The sequence below is a fragment of the Rhynchophorus ferrugineus genome, unplaced genomic scaffold (assembly GCF_030347505.1).
Source record: "Rhynchophorus ferrugineus isolate W39M unplaced genomic scaffold, kcgeb_rfMv2 rfM10, whole genome shotgun sequence".
Classification (NCBI taxonomy): Eukaryota; Metazoa; Arthropoda; class Insecta; order Coleoptera; family Curculionidae; genus Rhynchophorus; species Rhynchophorus ferrugineus.
Window position 1 is genome coordinate 7,614,023 of NW_027472589.1, and position 24,737 is coordinate 7,638,759.

The 24,737-nt window shown below is 32.5% G+C and overlaps 1 protein-coding gene across 1 annotated transcript in view; it reads left to right on the plus strand.

Moving 5' to 3' along the window:
- Positions 1 to 5,945: 5,945 nt before the first annotated feature.
- Positions 5,946 to 24,737, plus strand: part of LOC143203705 (uncharacterized) — a 73,409-nt gene continuing 54,617 nt past the window's right edge. Inside the window, exon 1 of the mRNA XM_076415956.1 lies at positions 5,946 to 6,381. The gene's annotated coding sequence lies outside the window, so the exon portion shown is untranslated. The remainder of the gene's footprint in view (positions 6,382 to 24,737) is intronic.

Here is a 24,737-nt window from a genome sequence, read left to right on the forward strand (position 1 = left end):
CTCGTATCGTGTTTTTTATTTCGGTCTTCATATCTTTCAGCAGCTCTTTACCTTCTAGGTTACTATTCTTGATGGCAATAGCATATACATAAAAAGTATATTGATGAAAATTCTTACATTAACATGTTCGGTGCCAATAACGCGCTAGGACGTAATGTGTAGCTTTCATTGGACGCCAATTACGCTCCACGGCGTTATATGTGCGGTGGCCTTTCTAAGCCTTGCATTTTGTTCGGCATTATCGGGGTGCCCGTACAGTTTTATCGGCATTATCTGAAGACTATAGGTGAGTCATTTACGTGCTCGGTTTCGATTTTTCCTTTTTGATTCATATGTATTACAGAATTGTATGTGGCGGGCAAAATATCGATATGTCAGAGCCCCCTCGTGCCCTAACTTTACAATAAATAATCAAGCAATCGTATTCCAATTTACGACTTTTGTTTGTCTGTCATAAAATGTTATTAAAGGCGTCCAAACCTACTTCCAGAGCGGTTATCAGCGAACATGTTTTGATAAAACGAGAGAAGAAGAAAGCAGGAAAGGTAATGAGAAATCAGTGTAAAAATTGTTATTTACAAATAAAAAAAGAAAAAGCACTATTTATATATGCAGTGCATGTCCTGGATATCCTGGTTATAGAATGGGCAAAAATTAGTCATGAGTGAACTCTTGCTTATGCTTTATCTGAATAGGGTTTTTATCCTATTTTAGTATTTGATTCATTCCCATTATATATATACATACATATATATATATATATATATATATATATATATATATATATATATATATATATATATATATATACATACATATATATATATATATATATATATATGTGTAATTTTGTGATGGTATATTAAATTATATCTTCTAATCAACAACGTATTTTCCTATTCTGTCCATTTTCATTCGCCACCGGCTCGCACGTTATGCGGTTATCGGCAATAAAATTTGACCGATCACGCTCTGGCGCGTGACACAAAAAAATAAATTTTTGTCAAAAAATATTAAAATCTAGACTGGACGTTAAAAAATTTTATTAGGAATATTTTACTGTTATAATCAGAAAAAACCTAGTCGGCTTCTAGGGTAAGTATTTGATCCCAGATCGCCAGCGAACGTGTTAGTGTGAGTTAATGCAATACGACTTACAATTGCATCAAGTCGATTAACCAATGATGATATAATAATGTTCGTTATTCCAACGATGCGTTTTAAATCAAAAGACAACGGCGAACGAAAAGGAACAAAGAGATTGAATTGGAAATGAGTCGGACGCCGGGCGAATTCGTACACGTCGTATACCGAAACGTTGAATGAAAATCGGATATCACGGGCGAGATCTTCGTGCGGATAGACGTCACCGTGTCCACGATTTAAATAAATTTGTGGTACGCTCCGATACGGTACACATTTTTTATGTTTCATTTTTACCTTAAAAAAATTAAATATTTTATCCAATATTGTAATATGTCTAGAATAGTTTTCATTAGAATATTCATAGAATAATTTCAGTTAATAATATTGATATTTGAATGTTTATATTTGCCAAATTTTTTGAAATTCTTCGAATAACTCTCCCCTGAGCACCACAGGAAGACATTTTGGAGGGTTTCTCGAACAACTAAATAACAAAACAGTACAAATAATGAATATCTATAGTCTATTCGAATAATGCAATTTTAGCCTTCCATAATTAGTGTTTGTACACACTAAGTAACTGAAATAAAACAAATAATTGTATCTACTCATAATACTCTAAAAAAATCTTTATTAAGCTTTAGTATTTCGTAGTGTAAATAATAACCGCTCACAGCCCTACCAACGTTAAAAAAATATAATTTTTTACAACGAAAATTCCCTATGAAGATTCAACATCAAGTTTTCTCAATATTTAATGAATGTGAATGTGCGAAATTATTACGAGGATTGGTAGGATATTGAATTTGAAGAACAACGATTACTATTTTAACTACATTAACTGACGTTATACTAGCCTATTTAAATGGCCAAATGTCTACGAACGAACGCCATAAAATAGTATTTTAAATATTCCAGGTATAAAAAAGCAGCATGTTTACCATTTTACACGAGAGCCTGATCGAAATAAAAAGGATTTCTTATCTTGCTATATAACAATGGATTATGTATCCATATAAGTTGAAACTTGAATGAAAAAGATTACCCCAGTTTAAAAGGACCAAAAGTAACTGGTTTTATACTAAATCAAAAAAGGCATTGAACAGTATTAATGTTGATGACGAGTGACATGTGTTATACCAGTGTAATAACGATTTATTTTAAATATACCTCTTATATTAAATATGTTCAGTACGTACGTACAATTAAATATGAATTTAAGATTTATAAAATTAATTTATTACTATAGTTCTGTTATACCTGCACCAATACACACAAAAAAAACGAATGCGGGATAAATACATCAGTATGTATCTCCCAAATTAAAATGATATTAGTCCACTTAAGCAAAAGTTACAATTAAATACTCTTACGCTATACAAATTCATGTGGTTTGGCTCACTCAAATCTTCTGATTTCTTCGGCATTGTCCAGTAGCTGTATTGCATATATGTGATTGTGATTTAATAACCTTTTTCATGTTTTAAGGCAAGATTCTGGATAACTTCGTAAATGCCTTTGATTTCGATGTCATCATGTAGCGATAAGAATTGGTAATTAATCGAAGAACTTTGGTTTAAGTGCGTTGGATTACTAGTTGGTTTAATGTTTTAGTGTAACACGATACTTGAACCCCATAAATTCAAATAGGCTTCATGATTGACTGATAAACTAATCTCTTTGATTTTAGGTCAAATTGGGAGTATCTTTTGTCTAACAGCTATAGTTCTTTGATATTGAGTTTAACATGCTTTGATTTTGTCTAAGCTGATGTTATGATGGCATTATAACAGGTCAATTAAAAAGTCCCGGCCTGACACATAGAATGCGCTATTAGAATTAAATCCATATATCTTTTTCAAATTAGTTTGTGAATTGTAGCCTTTTAAGTGAAGCAACTTTTGTTGTTGTGAAAAAAATGGATAAAAAGGAATTTCGCGTGTTGATAAAATATTGCTTTTTCAAGGGAAAAAATACAGTTGAAGCAAAAACTTGGCTTGGCCGAGTTTCCAGACACTGCCCCAGAAAAATCAACCATCAAGGATTGGTATGCTTAGTTTAGACGTGGTGAAATGAGCACCGAAGACGGTGAACGCAGTTGACGCCCAAAAGAGGTTGTTACCGACGAAAACATTTAAAAAATCCACAAAATAATTTTGAATAACAGTAAATTGAAATTGAATGAAATAGTGGACACTCTAAAGATATCAACTGAACGTGTACATCTTATCATTCACGAATATTTGGGTAATAGAAAGCTCTGTGCAAAGTAGGTGCCGCGCGAGCTCACTTTTGACCAAAAACAACGACGAGTTGATGATTCGGAGTAGTGTTTGAAGATAATCAAGCGTAATAAACTCGAGTTTTTGCGTTGATATGTGACAATGGATGAAACATGGCTGCATCATTTCACTCGACAGTTCATTCAAGTTCAATCGACAGTTATTCGAGTGGACTGCACACGATGAACCCGCTCCAAAGTGTGGGAAAACGCAACAGTCGGCTAGAGAGGTTACGGCGTCTGTATTTTGGGATGCGCATTGAATAATTTTCATTGCCTACCTTGAAAAAGGAAGGACCATCAATAGCGACTATTACATAGCGTTATTGGACCGTTTGAAGGTTGAAATCGCCGAAAACAGCCGCATTTGAAGAAAAAGAAAGTGCTGTTTCACCAAGACAATGCACCGTATCACAAGTCAGTGAAAACGATGGCAAAAAACCACGAATTGGGCTTCGAATTGCTTCCCCATCCAACGTATTCTCCAGATCTGACCCCCAGCGACTATTCCTGTTCTCAGATCTCAAAAGAATGCTCGCTGGGAAGAAATTTTCGTTGAATGAAGAGGTGTTCGACGAAACTGAGGAGGAAAAAAAATTTGGCAAAAAAATGTGTTTCACTATGGTAGACCGAAGACTTTTCAATTGACCTGTTATTACTATTTCGTCAAAGCTCAACATATATACAGAATGAAAATCAAGAATCAGCTAAACCGGGAAGATTTCCCGGCGGTTTAGACATCAACAGTCGAACAGACAACGAACCTACGTAGATGCACTCGCAGAAAACGCAGATGCGAAGAGATCAGTCCGCTTCAGCGGCAGGCTGCCGATCGGTCCGACATTCCCAATTAGAAAAACAGGTTGAGTGTCGCCTCAGTATTTATAACCGTAATAAACGCCAGGTCCGAAATAATCTTGGTCCATTCGGGTCGACCAATCGAGGTATGGTGGTGGTGGTGGTGGTGGTAATGGTGGTAGTGGATCCAGCGGCGTGAGAGAGAAAGCCCTCGAGGGGCAGGACCATTGGACGATGCCGCGGGCTAGATATCGACCTGCGTCGAATTTACTATACCAGGTTTAATTGAAAATGAATGTGATACCAACGTACACGTGATAGCAAAGTTTTTTTAGTAATGCATCAGGGATATTTATGACGTCGAGATATTGCGATGATGCCGCATCAACTCTGAGTTTTAGTTCAGTTTGGTTTTGTATGTTAAAGAAAATTCTAATCTAAATAAAATAATTGAACAAAAATATTATTAAATATAATTTATTTTAACATTATAGTACGACTAACAACTACAGTTAATTATACAGCCACAATAATTAATAGGTTAGAGTTTTTTTAGTTAGACCTTTTATCACTATTGTTTTCAAGAATTTTGTATACGTCTGACAACCGGACGACTTTGACAGGTTCATTTACGTGTTAGAACTCATCAGACATCATTGTGTCTCTTTTTAACTAGAATAAAATGAGAAGGAAAATATTTTATGATACTAAAACGAATTTACAAATTGCGGCAGGCAAATGATGACGTATGTATAAAAAAAAACTTTGAATAGTACAACAGAACAATAGCAATAAATTAATAATTAATAATTAACTATTAATTAGTTAGTTAATTATACAGCCACAATAATTTACAGGTAAGAGTTAAAATCTCTTAACACTATTGCATACGTTTGACAAACGGACGGCGGCCGGTTGTCAGACGTACGCAAAATTATTCAAAATATTAGTTATGCAGATTAAAAATCGATAATTATTTTAGCCCTTTGATTATTTTGATAAATTTTAAATCGTTCCGCAATATATAATATCATTCGTTTGAAAATGCTGAAAACAACAGATAGTCAGGGTCACAAATTGATTACGGATTTAATAAAATATAAAGTAGTTCAGTGTAACAATTTTTGAAACTTATGGATGGATCTTTACAACAACTATTATCGAAGCCTAGGATCCGTCCAGAAACACAGCTCATCTCTAAGATTATATGTTAATTTTGATGGTTTTGAATGTTTTCTCTAAATTTTACATGTAACAGTAGTACAATTTTACTCTATTTGATGGTTTTTAGATTTTAGGATCATAATAGTCATCGCTTTAGTTTGTTTTAGTTGGAAAGTCGCAAGTTTCGAATAAAATCAAAGCTTATATTGGTTAAATTTGAAGCCGAACCTTTTTTAACTGAAATATAATGTTTCTATATTCACGTTTTCATCAATTGCTTCAAGTTTATTCACATAAACTAGTTATTATATATATCTGCAAAGGGAATTGGCAAGTGACAAAGTCCTTGAGACCACTTTATTAGAACTTGTTGTAAAATGACGACAAACTATTCTACTTCCATATTCAGTCGTTCGGGTTGATACTTTCTTCCGCAGTCATCCTGAATCCATCCCAGTTCGTCCACTTGATTATTAGCGATGGTAAATGAACCTCGAACGATGACAACAAAAGAAAAGTGTCCTTTCCGATTACAAAACCTGACTCAGCCATCAGCTATTCCGATCGAAACGTCGTAGTCGACACACGTACGCACCGAGCCTTACCGCAAACCGCGCCGCCGTCCATCTCAAACCGATTTCGAAGTACTATCGGACGCGCCCCGGTAGACGGCATACCTTCGACACACCTGTTGACCGACACAGCGCGGCAGTACCACTTTTCCACCTGTACGAGACGGGAGGCAGGTAAGTCTCAGTCTCGCCGCGTTCACCTTACGCGAGTCGATAGTAAACAAATCCGCGATCGTACGGAATCGAACGAGAGAAAAATAACAGAAACAATCGAAAATCGTACCGCGGCATGGTCGATCTGTCCCCGTCGGTGGTGTGTTCTCGTCGACTTGTACCGGTTATGCGGCCATCTTCAGGGTGGATCAGTGGATGTTAGTGGTTGTCGTGGTACCGTGCTATAGTGGTTCTTCAGCTCGAAAGGTAAGCCGTTTGCTTTATTTTTAAGATGGTGACGATGATGATGATGACGATGACAACTTTTCGATCGGCCGGCATCATCGGTGTTGACGTTTTTTTTTCGTCGTTTAATATTCAGCGAACGTGAAACACGCTAAATATTTATTTAAATAATTCCTGTAGTAACAGTACCGAGGTGCTGTCGTTATTTATTATTGTTATTGAACGAACATATTTTTTTACGTATTTCAAGTGTCTCACTTATTATATTAACGATAATTAACCGAATTATCATTAAAGAATTAATGGAAACAATTTGTTGTATAATTTTTGAATTCATTTAGAGCTTATACTAATAAGCTCTAAATAACTTGCATTTTCTATCATTTAAAACTCGGTATTTATCTACGAAGGCCTGTTGGTCCTTACTTAATCTCTACAAAAATATTATTTTGTTGACATGTCGACACTACTGTGTTTTTCTATCGAATAAGCTTCATTACTCAACTATGCAAGATCAAATGGTTTGATGCTCTTGAGTCTTACCCAGTCTTATCGGAAAATTGCATAGAAAAGTGACTTGTGTAAATGTAATGTTGTTACTTTTATAATCTACTGATGCATCAACACTACTTGGTACGATCTTTTTATGAAATACTTGTATAATATTTATATTACTTCTCAGAGAAAATCCCCATAGATATCAATATTTATTTGTACAGTACAAACTTTCTTATATACGGATAATTGATATTTCCTACTGATTTACCACTACGATTTTCTTTTCTATTTTGTGTGATTATTCCGTCGAAATTTTACATCAAGATTCTTAATATTGTTGTTATAGAGAATGATATATTAATCATAATAATTGGATGATATATATGCAATTTAGTACATGTATTCAATATGCACTGATTCACTCTCATTGGCTTTTATTTTGCATTTCTGGTGCACATTTATATAACATTATAAACAAAATTAATTTGCAGTAAATATAATTATTGCAATTTACCATTCGTAGTGTATCACACATGTAAAGTGGGTAAAGACTGGCCTTTATATTGAACCTTACATATTAACGATAACGATTAATGGAAACAATTTATTTTATAATTTTAACTTCATTATGTTGTTAATACTTTGTTACTAGTTATTATTAACAAGCCTAAACAATTTGTATTTACAGTCATTTAAAACTAGGTATATATTTACTAGGACCTGTCGGTCTTTATTTAGTCGTTACAAAAATATTATTTTGTTCGCATGCTAATACTTTGCTGTATTTTTCTATCGAAGAATCAAAGTTATCAAAGAGTTACATACAAGATTGTTAATATAATGTTTCGTTGCAAATATGCTTCTGGAATTTATTTTATTTCCTGAATAATATATGGAATCCAAGGATCAGTAATAAAAAATATAAATGTATATTACCTTTTACAGAAAAGCCTAAAAAATATCAATATTTGTATGTACTGTAGCATTAATAATGTAGCAACTATAAGTGTAGTATAAATGTCTGTAGCAACTTCATAATGTATGGATAATTGATATTTCCTTCCGATAAATCGAATCGACAATTGGATTTTTTAATGAAACACTTTATGATTTACTTTCCATGGCAGGGCCCACTTATTTTTAACAATATAAAATTGTCAATAAACAATCTTATCAACGTGCAACCAAGGAAATATATTTGGTTTAGTTTAGTCCAAGTTGTTTTCGTTTAACAAATATATGCTTCTTCCAAGTTGGACGTCGGTCTACATGCAGGCCAAGATATTTAGCATTCTCCTCCTAGGGTAGTTGAAAATTATTAATATTCACTGGTGGGCAAATTTTCAGTCACAGTTCCAGACAAAGTTGTTGCTGTTACTGTTGCTTATTTCACCACAATATGCAAAATATAATTTATAGGTTTAGAGTATAAAACATTGATTTTCGGAAACAAAATATTAAAACAAATGTCTATCAAATGATATTTAACCCCGCCAAAAATGCTGTCACTAAATGCATGTAATCATCACACTGTGCATTTTACAGTTACCAGGAGACGAACATGAATTAAAAAACTCCGATGACGCCACCGTCATAAATATTGTAAATTAATATTTATAACAAAAAGCCAACCCAGTGTTATACAATAAGGCAAACAACGAAAGTTGTAGGTTATTTTTACGGACCTATATCTAGCGCAGTATATCATCACGACTTACGAAAATGAACGTGTAATCCCTAATTGGAATGCGGTCTCCGTGGATGACGAACGTAATTTAGCGAACCTTAATCAACCGCCTAGTTTCGCAAACAATAAACTCCTCCACTACAGCGAGCGATTTGCGGTTTTGGCGAAATTGAAAAACCAAGATGCAGACTTTCGTCGCAAATTAAGACCTGTAATTGATAAAACAGAAGAGGATCTACGGTCGGTCTGACCCTGAAACGTTTGGAAATTATTTACGATCAGTATGCGTCAAGGTAATGGAGCAACATCTGTTCTAAATGGTGCTTAACGCGTACTCGAACGTTGTATTATTTAGAACAGATATTTCTCTCTCTCTCTCTCTCTCTCTTAGCCTCTCAAGTGTATTATATTTTTAGATGTTTTTCTTTATTTTTGACATGTCATTCATAGATAAATTAAAAAGATTCTCAAGAATGCAATATAGATTATGTATGAAGAAATATTTGACATTTAAATAAATAGAATACATCATGTTAAAAAAACGAAAAAATGAGCCGATTAGACCCAAAAACTCTACTGGTTACTCTGAAGATAGTCTAAACTTGACCTAAAAGCAAAGAGATTGATTTATCCGTCAATCATAAAGCCAATTTGAACTTACGGGGTGAAAATATGGGGTTGCACTAAAAATTCTCATTCAAAGTACCCAAAACAAAGTTCTTCGATTAACTACCAACGCTTATCACTAAATAACAAACGAAGAACTACACGATGCCATCAAAATCAAATGGATTTACGTTGTCCAAGATTCCGTTATAAAATATCAAAGAAGGCTACTAAATCACAGCAACGTAGAAGCAACACAATTTATTGGCCAACACGCAGGAAATCGAACCAAGCCATACGAACTTAAATAGTGTATAAGCTTTTAACTTGAGCTTAAGCAGTTTAATTTATAGTTAATTAATTTGTATTTAGGAAACACATATTAATGTATAGTCTATTCAAACATATTCTGTTCATACAGAATTGTACATGCGTTAACTAAATTTGTGACGTCAAAACGTCGCAATGTTGCAGCATCAACTCTGAGTTTCAGTTCAGTTTGGCTTTGACATACAACAAAATTCTAATCTAAATAAAATAATTGAACAAAAATGTTATCAAATATAATTTATTTTAACATTGTAGTACATCTAAAAACTACAGTTAATTATACAGCCACAATAGTTTATACATGAGATTTATAACCTCTTATCATTATAGCTTTCAGGAATTTTGTATACGTCTGACAACCGGGCGACTTTTGACAGGCTCATTCGTTTACGTGTTAGAACTAATCAGACAGCATTGTGTCTCTTTTTAACTAGAATAAAATGAGAAGGAAAATATTGTATGATTCTAAAACGAATTTACAAATTTCGGCGGGTAAATGATGACGTATATACAAAAAAAACTTTGAATAGACAATATATATTGTACATTCGTCTTGCTTGTATATTAATGCAAGTAAGACTTACAAGTAATTTGTAAAATAACTTATTGTAATATGTATATCTAATGTTTTCATTTGACTACTGGTTTAGGTAAAATAAAGCTAAAAAGGCATTTTGCAAGTGAGATATAAAGTTGTTGCGTTAAACAACGAATATTAAGGCATCAAGTATGCAAATACAAAAATAATATTCGAATACATCTACAGAGATATAAACAATTCCAAAAAAAATGCCGAAAAAATGAATGATGCAAAAGATAATTTATCGTCTATGAATTATTAAACTCTTAGAAAACGTGCTAACATTTTTATGTAAAAAAATAAAAAGTGACTGAATATGAATACTGATACGTCTTGTCTCGAATGTTATCATCAACATCAAGTTAACGTGGTTTTCAAGGTGACAGTATCAATGAATAACTGAAAGTAGAAGTTACAATAAATAAAAAGTAAAAGTTTAGAAAAAGATGATGTTCAAGATAAATGAATAATGCAGTAGGTGTCAACAGCACTGATGAGAACTGATTATTACCCTGAAATTAGTAACATCAAATATATAAAAGCGAAAAACTCCAATTTCCCGAATTCTGAATTGCAAGGAGGTATATAATTTCAACTCTTTCCTAGGAGAATTTTAAACTGTGACAAAATCAGAAATCAAATGTTTCTCATTGTAAAGTTTAATCATATATTAAATTATTGACATATCAGACTTGTAACTAGTAAAACTTAGAAATTTATGGAGAGTATATTTTACTATCGACTGTTTCAGTCGCTATTTTTGGTTCTAGTTTTTTTACTAGTGACTGTTTTCAGTCAGTTTCGGTCCGACTGATTTTATTACTATTTACTATCGACTGTTTCAGTCGTTTACTTTTAGTTACTATTTTCGGTTCTACTAGTTCATTCGACCGATTTTTAACAATGTGGTTGTGTCGTCCTAGCCACGACCTTGAAAGTAATGTGCCGAATTTACGCTTATATAGATTTATATGTAATATATGTGGTTTTATGTTTTTTTGTAGTTTGCTCGTGAATAAATGTATATTCTAAATTAATATAGCAGCATTTTGAAAGGCTAGTTTTCGAGGGCAAAAAAGTAAAATTGTAAATGATAAATAGCAAGATACTTTTGACTGGCATAATAGGAAATACTTTGGGCTGGTATAATAAGTAATACTTTTTTGATAAACTTTTGAAGCCTTTTGTTTGTCAAAACTTTTTTACTAAAATCTTGAAAACTAAAATTATATTCCAAAGGATTCAGAAATTGCATCGTTTCCAAAAGATTTGAAGAAGTTTTTACAGCAGCAGTTGTTAAATTTCTTTTAAAAATATTAACGTTAAAGAGGTGAATAAAGTATATTAAATATTTGTAATAAATACATTTTCTGATAGGAAAACTCTACTTTAATATTCAACAATTTATTTTGATGGCTATTAAGAAGAGCACCACAGTACTATCTTAACAGAATGTGTTCAACTTTTAAAGCGCATTGAAAGAGTGACCACCGAGTTATCTGGTGATCCCACGGTGTCTTTAATTATACCGTTAATAAGAGGACTGCAATCAACATCATGCATCAGGACTGCATCAAATCCAAGATTTTGACAAGTGAATGGAGAAAAATTACAAAATTGTCTATTAGATGTCATCAATAAATGACTGGCAATTTTGGAAATGAACACGACATGCGGGAAATCCACATTTTTAGATCCTAGATTTCAAAAAGCAGGATTTGGTATTGCAAATAATGCTGATGCGATACAAAAAAGTTATCAAAAAGAGGTAGCTTTCATTCTAACTTCAAAATATACAAATATAGTTCCACAACTCGAAATTTAAGCCACAACTACTGACCAATAATGTATTGACATCTGGAGATATTTTAATAAAAAAATGGCTAGAATGAAAGAAGTAATTACTCCAAGTACTGCAGCAACTTTACAGATTAAGCAGCATTTGGAAATGCCATTAATTGGGCGTTTAGAAAACCCATTGGATTTTTGGCAAGCCCATAAAATGACACTACCTGAATTATATCAATTACACGTAAAAAATTCCTCTATACCCGCAACATCTGTCCCTTTTTTCAAAATCTCGGCAAATAATTAACGATCGAAGAAATCGCCTTACGGGAGAAAAGTAACTAAAACTAATTAACAGTAATTTAAAAGTATTTCCGTTCAAAAATAAATAAAACTTTTATTTAAAAAGGATCTGGTAATAGTAATTACTATTTTCAGTCGCTATTTTTTTGACTGTTCTGCGACTATCGACTGTTTCGACTGTTTTCAGTCGATAGTTCCCAACGCTATTATATTGTATATCTGTAAACAGACCCTAAATAGCCCAAAAGGCTGATGGGTTTATAATATATAAATAATTAAATCCAGTATATGTACTCCAAAACTTTTAACAAAAATAAATCAATGAAACTAGATAGAAAGTTGTTTCTTTACAAACTAATATAACAACGTTTACAATATCTGTAATTCTTTCACCCGTTTTTTTTTCTAAATACTATCTGACCTTAATATTATATCCGTTTAAGTGATTAATCTAATAATGATTGATAATTAAAATACAACGACCTGTATGTTAGAAACATAGTACACCTTCATTATCTTCAATTCTCTTAAAACTTTCGTTATAAGTTTGAAAAGTAATTATCACCGATTTGTATCGTATCCCAAACAAGTTGTTGAATGATTTATATCGTGAGACATAGTTTGAAATAATATTCTAAATATATAAATCTTGAGGGTCTTGTTAAAACGAAAACTCCGCGAATAAGAAATGTATGTAAAAATAATTTGTGAGGACTATGTTTACGACTTAATACAAAGACCTTTATATATTTATCTAGATAACAATAGGTGAAGGTAGATTAGAGTAATTTAAAAGTGTAATCAAGAAGTAGATAAGATAAGGTTTTAATTTCTACGTATTGTACTGTATGTTAAGTGAATTTTATTTGCTTTAAAAATTTTTAATGAATATGTTTTAGAAGGTTTGGCTCATAACCATCAAGTTTTTTTTTTCATTTTTTCAAATCAAATTACTAAATTATGCCAATGAATATCTCGATATCATGATATTTTTATTACGATTAATATATTGCTACTAAACTCTGCCATATTGCTCTCTGTCTTGAACAGTGTCCAGATTTGTCTGTTGTTTGTCAGGTTCAGAAAATTCTTGGCGATTATCCTATTTCTGCCAGGTCATCTTTTTGTTTCTATTTCTCCGTCTAAACTGTTTCGTGTTTCGTTTATTGCTAGCTTTGCTACGTGTCCTATGTGTCTGTATTTCCTTTGAATAATTACCTTTACCAACTGCTGGTCAGTGCGCATCTTATTCATACTGGCTATACAAAATGAGACATCGTTTTCCTTTTAAGAAGTTTCCGACTGTTATTTAAAAAAATAGATGGGTAATATCAAAAATCCAAAATTATCTGGATTATGCATGTGTGTGGTGACATCGGTGTGTGACTCAGCATTGTTTTGGTTTATATTTATACAATATAAATATATACTGTTTTTTTACAAAGTTAACTTATTTTTCATTTTATTACTTACAAATGGGCAATAGTCGTAAACATGTTGACGAGAGTGTAAACCCAAAATAGTCTCAAATTGCTTTGTATTTTAAATATATGCTTTTAAAATAATATCAATTTGAGGGGTTAATTTCATCAAAGGAATATATTTTGGGTAAGTATTCAATATGTTGTGTCATAATTATACAACATAATTAAGACACTTTTGATTTTTCCCTTAAGAAATATATACATGCCTCAACAATTAAATAAATAATGTTTAAAAGAGAGTTAAGTGAAATGTTTCTTTATAATCTGTTATGACTAACTCTGTAGACCAAGATGAGATAAAATTTATAGAGGTTGGGCAAAATCTCATGACTATTTTATTGTATTATGTGCAGGTCTTTAAGCTATCTGCTTTATTTTATTCCTACATTCTGCCATGATACAGTAATTTTATTTAAATATAAAATTTAAATCTTTTCGTTGCATAATACATAATGGTTTACAGGATAAAATGTGACAATTATTATGTTAAGTATATGAATAATAAATACAGTTGATACTATCAAAATTGTTGTGAATGACTGATTTTACTACTTTTTACCAGTGACTGTTCAGTCGGCTGTTTTCAGTTTCTATTTTCGGTTCCACTGATTTTGTTAGTATTTACTATCGACTGTTTCCTTCGTGTACTTTTAGTTACTATTTTTGGTTGTGGTAGTTTCATTCCACTGATTTTTAACGTTCTGGTTCTGTCGCCCTAGCAGCGATCTTGACAAAAATGTACCCAATTTATGCTTATCTATATGTAATATATATATATATATATACATATATATAGTATTTATGGTTATTGTACATCTTTATCTTCTAGATTTGTTTAAATATTGTATTGTCCGTCCTTTCTTCTCTTACAATTTATACAGAAAAGGGTTCGTACATCTTCGTCTGACATCACAAATTAAACAAAACATTCGAACCGTGCATTTGACTGAAAAACTTCAGTCGCTAGTTTTTGGACTATCAAGGCTTTCAAATTTCTTGCGACTAGCGATGTTAGGAATTATAAATAAAGGCCCAATTTGTTTAAATAAAAGGCCTTTATTCGACAAAAATACTGGTTTATTAATCGGACAGGCAAGACCAGGCAATGTGTCAATATCTAACTGTATCTGTACCTGTAGACTGTTCTGGTATCATGCCATGGTGTATATACACATTTCATGTTTACATTGAATGCTACTTAATACATTTGTTTTCAGAAATCATATTTAGTTTTACAGGAGTACCACAGTACCATCTGGATATTGGAGATTACGAAACAATAAAGTGCTGTTGTATAAGCAAATCTTTAAGCCCGTATGGACATATACGGATGGAGATATGGAGCAATATGGATATAATTCAGTGGTTTCAGAACAAAACATTTAGGAGTAGTTTGTTGATCGGGGAATGGAGATTTAGTGATCTCCACCGATACCTGGACGGAAATTAAACTAAAAACCGCATGACAAGTACAAATAAAAATAATTAAGTCACGTAAAATCATCCAACAAATAACTGACTCATCAACAACGTAACATATTATACATTGGCCAAATGCAAAGCGATTCAATTATTGTCTCGAAGGTTTTAGCGAATACACTAATATTTAATTATCAGGTACGCATTCATCGATGTGTTGCATACATACATATATATGTTAAATGCTAATATTTGCCGCGGCTATCTAGCTTTGGAAGCGATTTTATTATTATTATGTGGAAAAAGACCTTGAGCGATGGAGTCAACAGCAAAAATTTACCTTTAATTGGTCGTTGGAATGTCCGCTGTTTGCCTGCATCACTTTTACGCGCTTAACATTAACGCTAGGTGGGTTAACGTTCATACTGCAGATGAATGGGTTGTTGGTGAACAACTGTGGTGGGTTTGGTCACGGAATATAGAGTGATACCGTCGCGACTCTCTCAATGTTTGCAGATTCGAAACCTTACGGTCATAATTAGCTTAATAAATATGTTTATAATCTGATAAAGAGGTTATACAATATGTAATAGGATTGAATTAATTTTAAAGGATCCATAAAATATGACGTAACTATCGCTTAGATAACTTCTGCAACTATATATGTAAAGATTTTGCTTTTCAGTATGTATCATTTTCCTAATTATTATTTTATAACACACTTGCAAAGATAGTAATATAATGGAGTAAGGAATAGCTTCAGAAAATATACCCTCAGGAATGCTATAGCTCCAAAAATATAAAAAAGGCTCCCAAATATTTTAAAATAAAAATGTTGGAAAATTAAATAAGATTGCTAACTTGAAATCTCTGGTGGATATCTTCTTCTAAGAAGAAGACGTATCAGGTATCAAGTAAGAACTTGATATGATTCCTGATTTACCGTACACGGTTGAGATGAATTTTTAGGCCTAAAATTCTTGTCTAATATGCACAAATAAATAAATTCCAATAAAAGAAAATAGGCTCAAGTCGATTGAGAAGTCCCCGGCCTACTATAGTAAAACACATTTTTTTGGCAAAATTAGTTCTTTTTATTCAACATAATTCCCTTCAAGGTTGATACACTGACTCTAGCGACCCTCCAACTTTTCGATACCATTTTTGTAGTACGATTTGTCCTTTGCTTCAAAATAGGCTTCAGTTTCGGCCTCAGAGGTGATCTCTTCATTCGACGAAAATTTCTTCCCAGCGAGCATTCTTTAGAGATCTGAGAACAGGAAATAGTCGCTGGGGGCCAGATCTGGAGAATACGGTGAATGAGGAAGCAATTCGAAACCTAATTCATGGATTTTTGCCATCGTTTTCACTGACTTGTGACACGGTGCATTGTCTTGGTGAAGCAGCACTTTTTTTCTTCAAATGCGGCCGTTTTTCGGCGATTTCGTCCTTTAAACGGTCCAATAACGCTATGTAATAGCCGCTGTTAATGGTCCTTCCTTTTTCAAGATAGTCAATAAAATTTAATCCATGCGCATCCCAAAATACAGACTCCATAACCTTGCCTTTGGGGCGGGTTTATCGTGGGCAGTCCATTCGGATGACTGTCGATTGGATTGGATGGGGCCACGTTTCATCCATTGTCACATATCGACGCAAAAACTCGGGTTTATTACGCTTCATTAATCTTCAAACACTGCTTCAAATCATCAACTCGTTGTTTTTGGTCAAAAGTGAACTCGCGCGGCACCCACTTTGCACAGAGCTTCCTCATACCCAAATATCCGTGAATGATATGATGTACACGTTCAGTTGATATCTTCAGAGTGTCTGCTATTTCATTCAATTTCAATTTACGGTAATTCAAAATTATTTTGTGGATTTTTTTTATGTTTTCGTCGGTAACAACTTCTTTTGGGCGCTCACTTCGTTCACCGTCTTCGGTGCTCATTCTACCACGTCTAAACTTAGCATACCAATCCTTGATGGTTGATTTTTCTGTGACAGTGTCCGGAAACCCGGCATGAAGCCAAGTTTCTGCTTCAACTGTATTTTTTCCCTTCGAAAAGCAATATTTTTTCAACACGCGAAATTCCTTTTTATCCATTTTTTTCACAATAACAAAAGTTGCTTTACTCAAAATGCTATAATTCACAAACTAATGATCCGATAGAATTTATACACGCATCTATGTGTCAGGCCGAGGACTTTTCAACTGACCTGTTACAGAACTGTAAATAATCTTAATTATGATAGATACTTTGTTATAATGTTCAGTGGTGTAGTAATTTAAACTTGTTAATACTTTGTTGAATCAAACTTAATGGAAATTAGATTTTATTAAACGGCATTTAAAAAAGGTTAGTGAGTGAGATATTTATTTTAATATGTCTTAATATACAGCTATTTATTATTTTAATTAATATTATATATCAAATACATTTCTGATCTTATATTGAAAATACTGTGAATACAAGTTTTAGTATTAGTCACATATAATTGTTGTCGAATTTCGACCATAGGGCGATTACTAGTAAACTGAATAACTCAATAATACTAATGGAAAAGCTATTATTTTATGTAGATAATTGTTGGAAACATCGAATTCAACAGTTTCGTTTGGTTATTGTTGTTTTACAGCAGTTGTTTACATTACTACTTCGTATATTCCCAATAGATACGTTTTTTAGAAATACATGCAGACTTATTAGGTGATATAACAGAGCTACTAGCCACTGAATAATGTTTAAAGAGTTCTAATGGTCATCAACAAACAAATATAAACAAAATGGGTTTTTCCTATTTAAACTTTGAAACAAAAAAAACATTGATAACCCATCATCTGCGCGCTGCGTATATATATAAATTAACGTGTTAATCGTAACCCGAATTCAAGGCCAATGCCGGCACCGCCAAGAAGGAAAAAAAAAGAAAGACCAACGATATTTGTCCGAATCTCGATAGGAAACTGGTACTGGTACCGGCCGTACTCCCGAACAGGTTCCGAAAAATATTCGCGAGCTGTTTTTATGCAAATTTATGGTACCGGTCGACGCGGCCGGCTCGAAATTGTGTTTGGGTAACTTTTTCGACGGCATCGTTACGACGAAAATATGTTGCGAGCTCATTTTATTAAATGGCCATCATCATCGGAAGAGAAATAATGATTTTTCGGTTACAATGTTTCGGTTACATAATCGGTTCGTAAAATGAGCGGGAGAGGGCGTGAATGTTGTTAGAAAAATTTCAATTTTTTTCATAGTTTTTCATAGTTCAGTCGAAGTCATTCCTTTCTTTCAAAGATAATTGGCCATTAAAAGCCAAATAATCTTGGGAAAGGTATATATAAGAATTGTGAATTAATTTTAAGGGCGAGAAGTCAATAATTGCTGTAGTATTGGAAATGAAAAAGATACAAAATATAGCAATACCTATCCAGGAATAATTCTCCTCTTTTTAATTGTCGGAAAAGTATTAGGCATATAAATTAATTTTAAAGGTATAGTGACTTGAGGCATGTCGAATTTTACATCGTGGAATAACGGTCTACAAAATACCCAGAAATATAATCCCAGATGTTGAACACGGGCGAGGTGCCAACTGGAACCCGACAACGAATAGCTGGCGGCAACCCCGAGACGTTTATCTGGGATGTTATTGAAGGGTATTTCATTCATTCAGTGCTCAACCCTCGTTTGGTTTAGACGTGCCACCATCGACTGCCCAAGCCTCGTCACCAGGTAGCTCCGCTGCCATCCGTTTTATTTATTTGTATTTTTCACATTTTTTTTATATTGTCAATACATACCGGTCACATCATGTAAACACCATTGTTTCATTTCGTTTTACCTCCATTCACCGAGCCACATCATTTACCCTAAAAAGGGTTTTTAAAAATTTTAGGCTATATTGTTAAGAATCGGTAGAATGTATTTTATTTAATGTATTGTCCATCGATGGCTCCTAGATTTTTTGGTAGCTTTATAAGAAGTGAAACGCTATCCAAACAGGTTACGACTCATGTGTTAGAAGCAGTAATCAGAAGGAGCAAAGTCTGGAAAATAAGTCGAGTAGGATGACACTATCAATCTTAATGTTTCCAAGTATGTTTTCACTAATTTTGCAACATAACATCACGTCGACATCGACAAAAAGGAAAACACATTAGAACCAAAATAGAACAACTATACTGGTTAGTCGGAAGATACTCTCAACTTGATCTAAAATCAAAGAGGTTGATTTATAAGACAATGATAAAGCCAATCTGGATCTATGAGGTGTAAATATGGGGTTGCACTAAAAATTCAAATTAACTAGTCATCCAACGTTGTCAAAACCAGGTTCTTCGATTGATTACCAATGTCTATCGCTACGTAACCAACGAAGAATTGCACGATGACCTGGAAATTAAATGGATTTGCGAAGTTATTCACGATTTCGTCTTGAAACACGAAAGAAGATTACTGAATCATACTAACGTGGGAGCAATACAACTGCTGGACAGCGTGCAGGATGTCAGGAGATTGAAGCGAACCAAACCATACGAACTTATATAAAATGTATACTTTTAGTGTAAACTATAACTATAAGTTATTATAATTTTATAATTGAAGAATACATATTGATGTATTTTCTCGCACTCGTCTTGCTTGTGAATTAATCCAAGTGCAAATGCAAAGTAGTAATAAATTAATTTATAATTAAGAGTTTACTAAGCGTATCTAATAAATATGTTATAAAAAAAATGCAACATGTGGTCGAGTATACTGAGTCATATTTAAGTTCATCAATGCCTTAAAATCATCGTGTTTAAAATTGATCAATGATGTCAAAATAGCTACTTTTCTCATTTTAGTCTCAATTTAAGTCGCACTTTTTCTTTAGACTGAAGCAAAGAAAAAATGTTTTGTTCACACCTCGACGAAATACTGAAAATTGAAGCCTGTTAGGGAGGCTTCAACAGGAGGTTGGTTACAAAAGTATCCGATCCCATTAATATACAGTAACACCATCTGTGGTAAATCCTTTAAAATTAATTTGCAGGTCTGATATTTATGAAAATCATACAAAAAAATGCGCGAAGAAACGAGTACAAAGGGTACAATGACGGTTGTGGAGAAACATATTAGAAGTGGTAAGCGTGTGATGATTGTCTTATTAATTTTTGCACTACTTTCGACTGTATATATTGCCCCTCACTTTGGGCAGCAGCAGCTTAGGAAGCTGAACATGTCCGTGAACTGTCCATATTCGAAAAGTCTTGAAAATAAATACTGCAGTCAATACTACGCTAAAAACGTATTGACCTTCTTCCTTCGTATTGCATATGGTATTTAATTTTCAAGGATTCCGTGATTAAGAAAAATCAATATTATCTAAATCAAAGAAAAATATGCCAAATTTTGAATCATGATATGGTTTTTAGGCGAATTAGGGGGAGGTATTGGCATAGAACAGAATCGCATCCCTCTAGCAGGTGTCCTGGGACAAGGTAGCGAGAAAGATAGTACCTATCCGGTATTTTATTGACTTATTCATATTACAGTAATAAAATATATTGTAAACACATTGGTGGTCGGTACAATGCGAACATTAACATGGAAAATACATTAGATAAAGTATGCAAATACAAGTACAATGCAATTACTATTATTTTTATTAGAAAGGTTTATTGGGATTGTTGGTCGGTCTAAAAGTTATTAAATAAATTACACAAGCAATCACAAAATAGTGATAGTAAAATAATAACACCTAAAATTATTGTAACTACTGTTTATATCTTACTGTAATTACTAGAACCGTAATTGACCAACAGAAACGAATGAATATTATTATTCCATACGCATCCCACTTTCCAGACGTCATAACCTTGCCAGCTGGACATCATGTGTAGGGTTCATCGTGTGTGCAGTCCACTCAGATGACTGTCGATTGGACTTCGGAGTGAAATGATGGAGCCATGTTTCATCGATTGTCACATATCGACACAAAAACTCGGGTTTATTACACTTGATCATCTTCAAACAAACACTGCTCCGAATCATCAACACGTCGTTTTAAAATGTCTGCTATTTCATTCAATTTCAATTTACGGTCATTCAAATGTTCACCGTCTTCAGAGCTCATTTCATCACGTCTAAACTTAGCATACCAATCCTTGATGGTGGATTTTCCTAGGACAGTGTCCGGAAAATAGATATCAAGCCAAGTTTCTGCTTCAACTGCATTTTTTCCCTTCAAAAACAATATTTTTTCAACACGCGAAATTCCTATTTTTATCCATTTTTTTCACAATAACAAAAGCTCGCTTCACTTAAAATGCTATAATTCACACACTAATGATCCGACAGCTGTCAAACTTATACACGCACCTTTTAAGGGTTAGGGTTAACTAAAAAACATATGGATTTAATTGTAGTAGTGCCATCTATGTGTCAGGCAGGGGACTTTTCAATTTACCTGTTAAAAGAACAAGAACACCGTTCTCTAACTGTTGCTAGATGTATGATTTAATTTTTACAGATTTTTTGAGCCTAAAATTATATTTTAGAAAAAAAACGCATAGAGAGAAAATGTATTTCTGTTGTTTAATTTTATTTTAAATTTGGTGTCGAAACCCACAAGTCAACGGCCTTTTGGCTAGAGGACCAAAAAACTTCCAACATAATGAATTGCATGATTTATTGGGCGATAGCTCAACTCAAAATTTCAGACAGCTTAGGCGTTACGAATTAGTCCTGCAGAGCCATCCATGTCGACACCCGAATATTCGTGAATATTCTGTTCATATAGTGGGATCAGCAAGGTGTAATGCATTATGGGCTGCTAAAATCAAATGGCTGACGTTAATTGATCATATAGTTTTGAAATGCTGAAGAAGTTATTGAAAACGATGTAAAAAATATATATTGTCCCTATTTTTCTCAATAAAAGCCTGTTTAAAAATGATCTAGAAACATCTAAACATCTAGAATAATGCTCAGGACTGGTTAACAATAAGAAACAATAGATATAAAGTATACAGGCATAAAAAGTATAATGATAACTCGATTAAATATAGAACAGTTTTATTTACGTAAACATTAGAAGTATAGTTGGAGAACAAATAAACAATAATCTCATGAAATTATAATTTTAAACTATAGCACTGATAACAATAAAACAATATATTATTTGTTGCCTTATATCTAAGGAGTGTGAGTCATTTTTGGCTAAAAAGTTATATTGTGAAAAATTGTCGACATTATTTTTCATTTTTAGAATTGTTTATGTCTTTTCAAATCCATGCCAGAAAAAAACAATATATCTTTTTAACATATGCCAGAAGCAGTACCAATTCAAGTATTTTCATAAAAATAGAAGTACGGTTTGGCCAGACCATGAGAAAAAGGAATACATTGAAAGGTTACGTGTTGTCTTATAAATACAAGTACAATTTCCATAAGTTCTCATGGATTTTGCAATATGTAGTCAAGTGTTGTCATATCAATTTCTTATATCTGAAGAATTTTAGTGAACAGGAGTATTTGTTAATGTATCGTACAAAGACAGTATTGCATTGTCCTCAGCAGCAATTACTTTCTCTAATCAGGATAAAACTCCTCATCCAATGTACAAAAATGACTTATTGTCGTATTCATATATTCTCTATTTTAATATACAAACATGTCTTACTTATTTATTATTCCCTATTTATGACTGTAACATTAAACTAAAGAAAGATCATGTACAATTATATTTGATGCTCTGAAGTTATTGCAGTACTGTAAATAATCTTATTTATTTACTTTGTTATAATGTTTGTAGTGGTGTAGTAATTTAAACTTATCAATACTTTGTTGATTATTCAAACTTTATGGGAATTAGACTTAATTAAATGCAATTTAAAAAGGTTGGTGACTGTTAGCTCTTGAGATAGTTTGCATTTATTTTAATATGTTCTAATATATAACTATTTATTATTTTGATTAATGTTTTATATCAAATATATTTCTGATCATATATTGAAAATACTGGGAAAACAGTTTATTGTTAGTAACACATAATTTTTAAATTATAATAATATAATAATATATATTATAAAAATAAATTGTGATCGAATTTCAACCACAGGACGATTATCAGTACACTGAAAAACTTAATGATACTAAATGGAAAACTATCATTTTATGTAGAGAATTGTTAAAGACATAGAATTCAACAGTTTTGTTTGGTTATTGTTGTTTTACAGCAATTACTTACATAACTACTTCGCATATTCCCAATAGATACCGCTTGTTTTGCAATAATTTCCTCCAATACATGCAATAATTTCCTCTAATCGGAACAAAACTCCTCATCCATAGCGCAAAAATGACTCCCTCAATAATTAATCAACAGTCCAGATTAATGTAATAAGATATGTGACTACATGGCCTATTATTGCTTGTGTTTACGTTATTGTTTTAATATGTACGGTAAAGTCAAATATTAATTTCAAATTTGTCTTATTCATATATTCTCTATTTTAATATACAAACATGTCTTACTTATTTATTATTCCCTAGTTTATGACTGTAACATTAAACTAAAGAAAGATCATGTACAATTATATTTGATGCCCTGAAGTTATTGCAGTACTGTAAATAATCTTACTTATTTACTTTGTTATAATCTTTGTAGTAGTGTAGTAATTTAAACTTATCAATACTTTGTTGATTATTCAAACTTTATGGGAATTAGACTTAATTAAATGCAATTTAAAAAGGTTAGTGTCTGTTAGTTCTTGAGATAGTTTGCATTTATTTATAACTATTTGTTATTTTGATTAATGTTATATATCAAATATATTTCTGATCATATATTGAAAATACTGAGAAAACATTAAAAATTGTTAGTAACATATAATTTTTAAATTATAATAATATTATAATATATATTATAAAAATAAATTGTGATCGAATTTCAACCACAGGACGATTATCAGTACACTGAAAAACTTAATGATACTAAATGGAAAACTATCATTTTATGTAGAGAATAGTTAAAGACATCGAATTCAACAGTTTTGTTTGGTTATTGTTGTTTTACAGCAATTACTTACATAACTACTTCGCATATTCCCAATAGATACCGCTTGTTAGAAATACATGCAATTATTTCCTGTAATCAGAACAATCGTCATCCATTATGCAAAAATGACTCCCTCCCTCCATATTTATTTAACAGTCCTTGTAGCAGTATTTGTAATTTTTATTCCCAGCTTTTATTAATTTTAAACAACTTCAACTACAAAATACGCGATAATAGACATATTCCACCCTTTACTCATTTAATGGCCGATTGTTAAACGATAACGAATCAACGGAATTTCTAAATTCGATCGTTTTCTACTTCTCGACTATTTTAAGAACGAATCCGATAAGCTCCTTCATTGTTTTCGTCGTTAGGAACCGTATCACAATTGATTAGATATTTCAATTAATTCAGTTCGCTTGAACGGTCACCGTAATTTTAATAAGTGACCTTACGATAGGTACGGCGAGACTTTTTGCGGTGTTATTCGTTTTTTCGTCATGTTATTGTTTATTTAATTGGAAAGTTGTAAAGATTGTTGTATGCTAATCAAGCAATCGTGAATCATGAAACTAATCGTGAATATATTTGACATATCCGCTGAAAATTATACGATATGATTAATTTA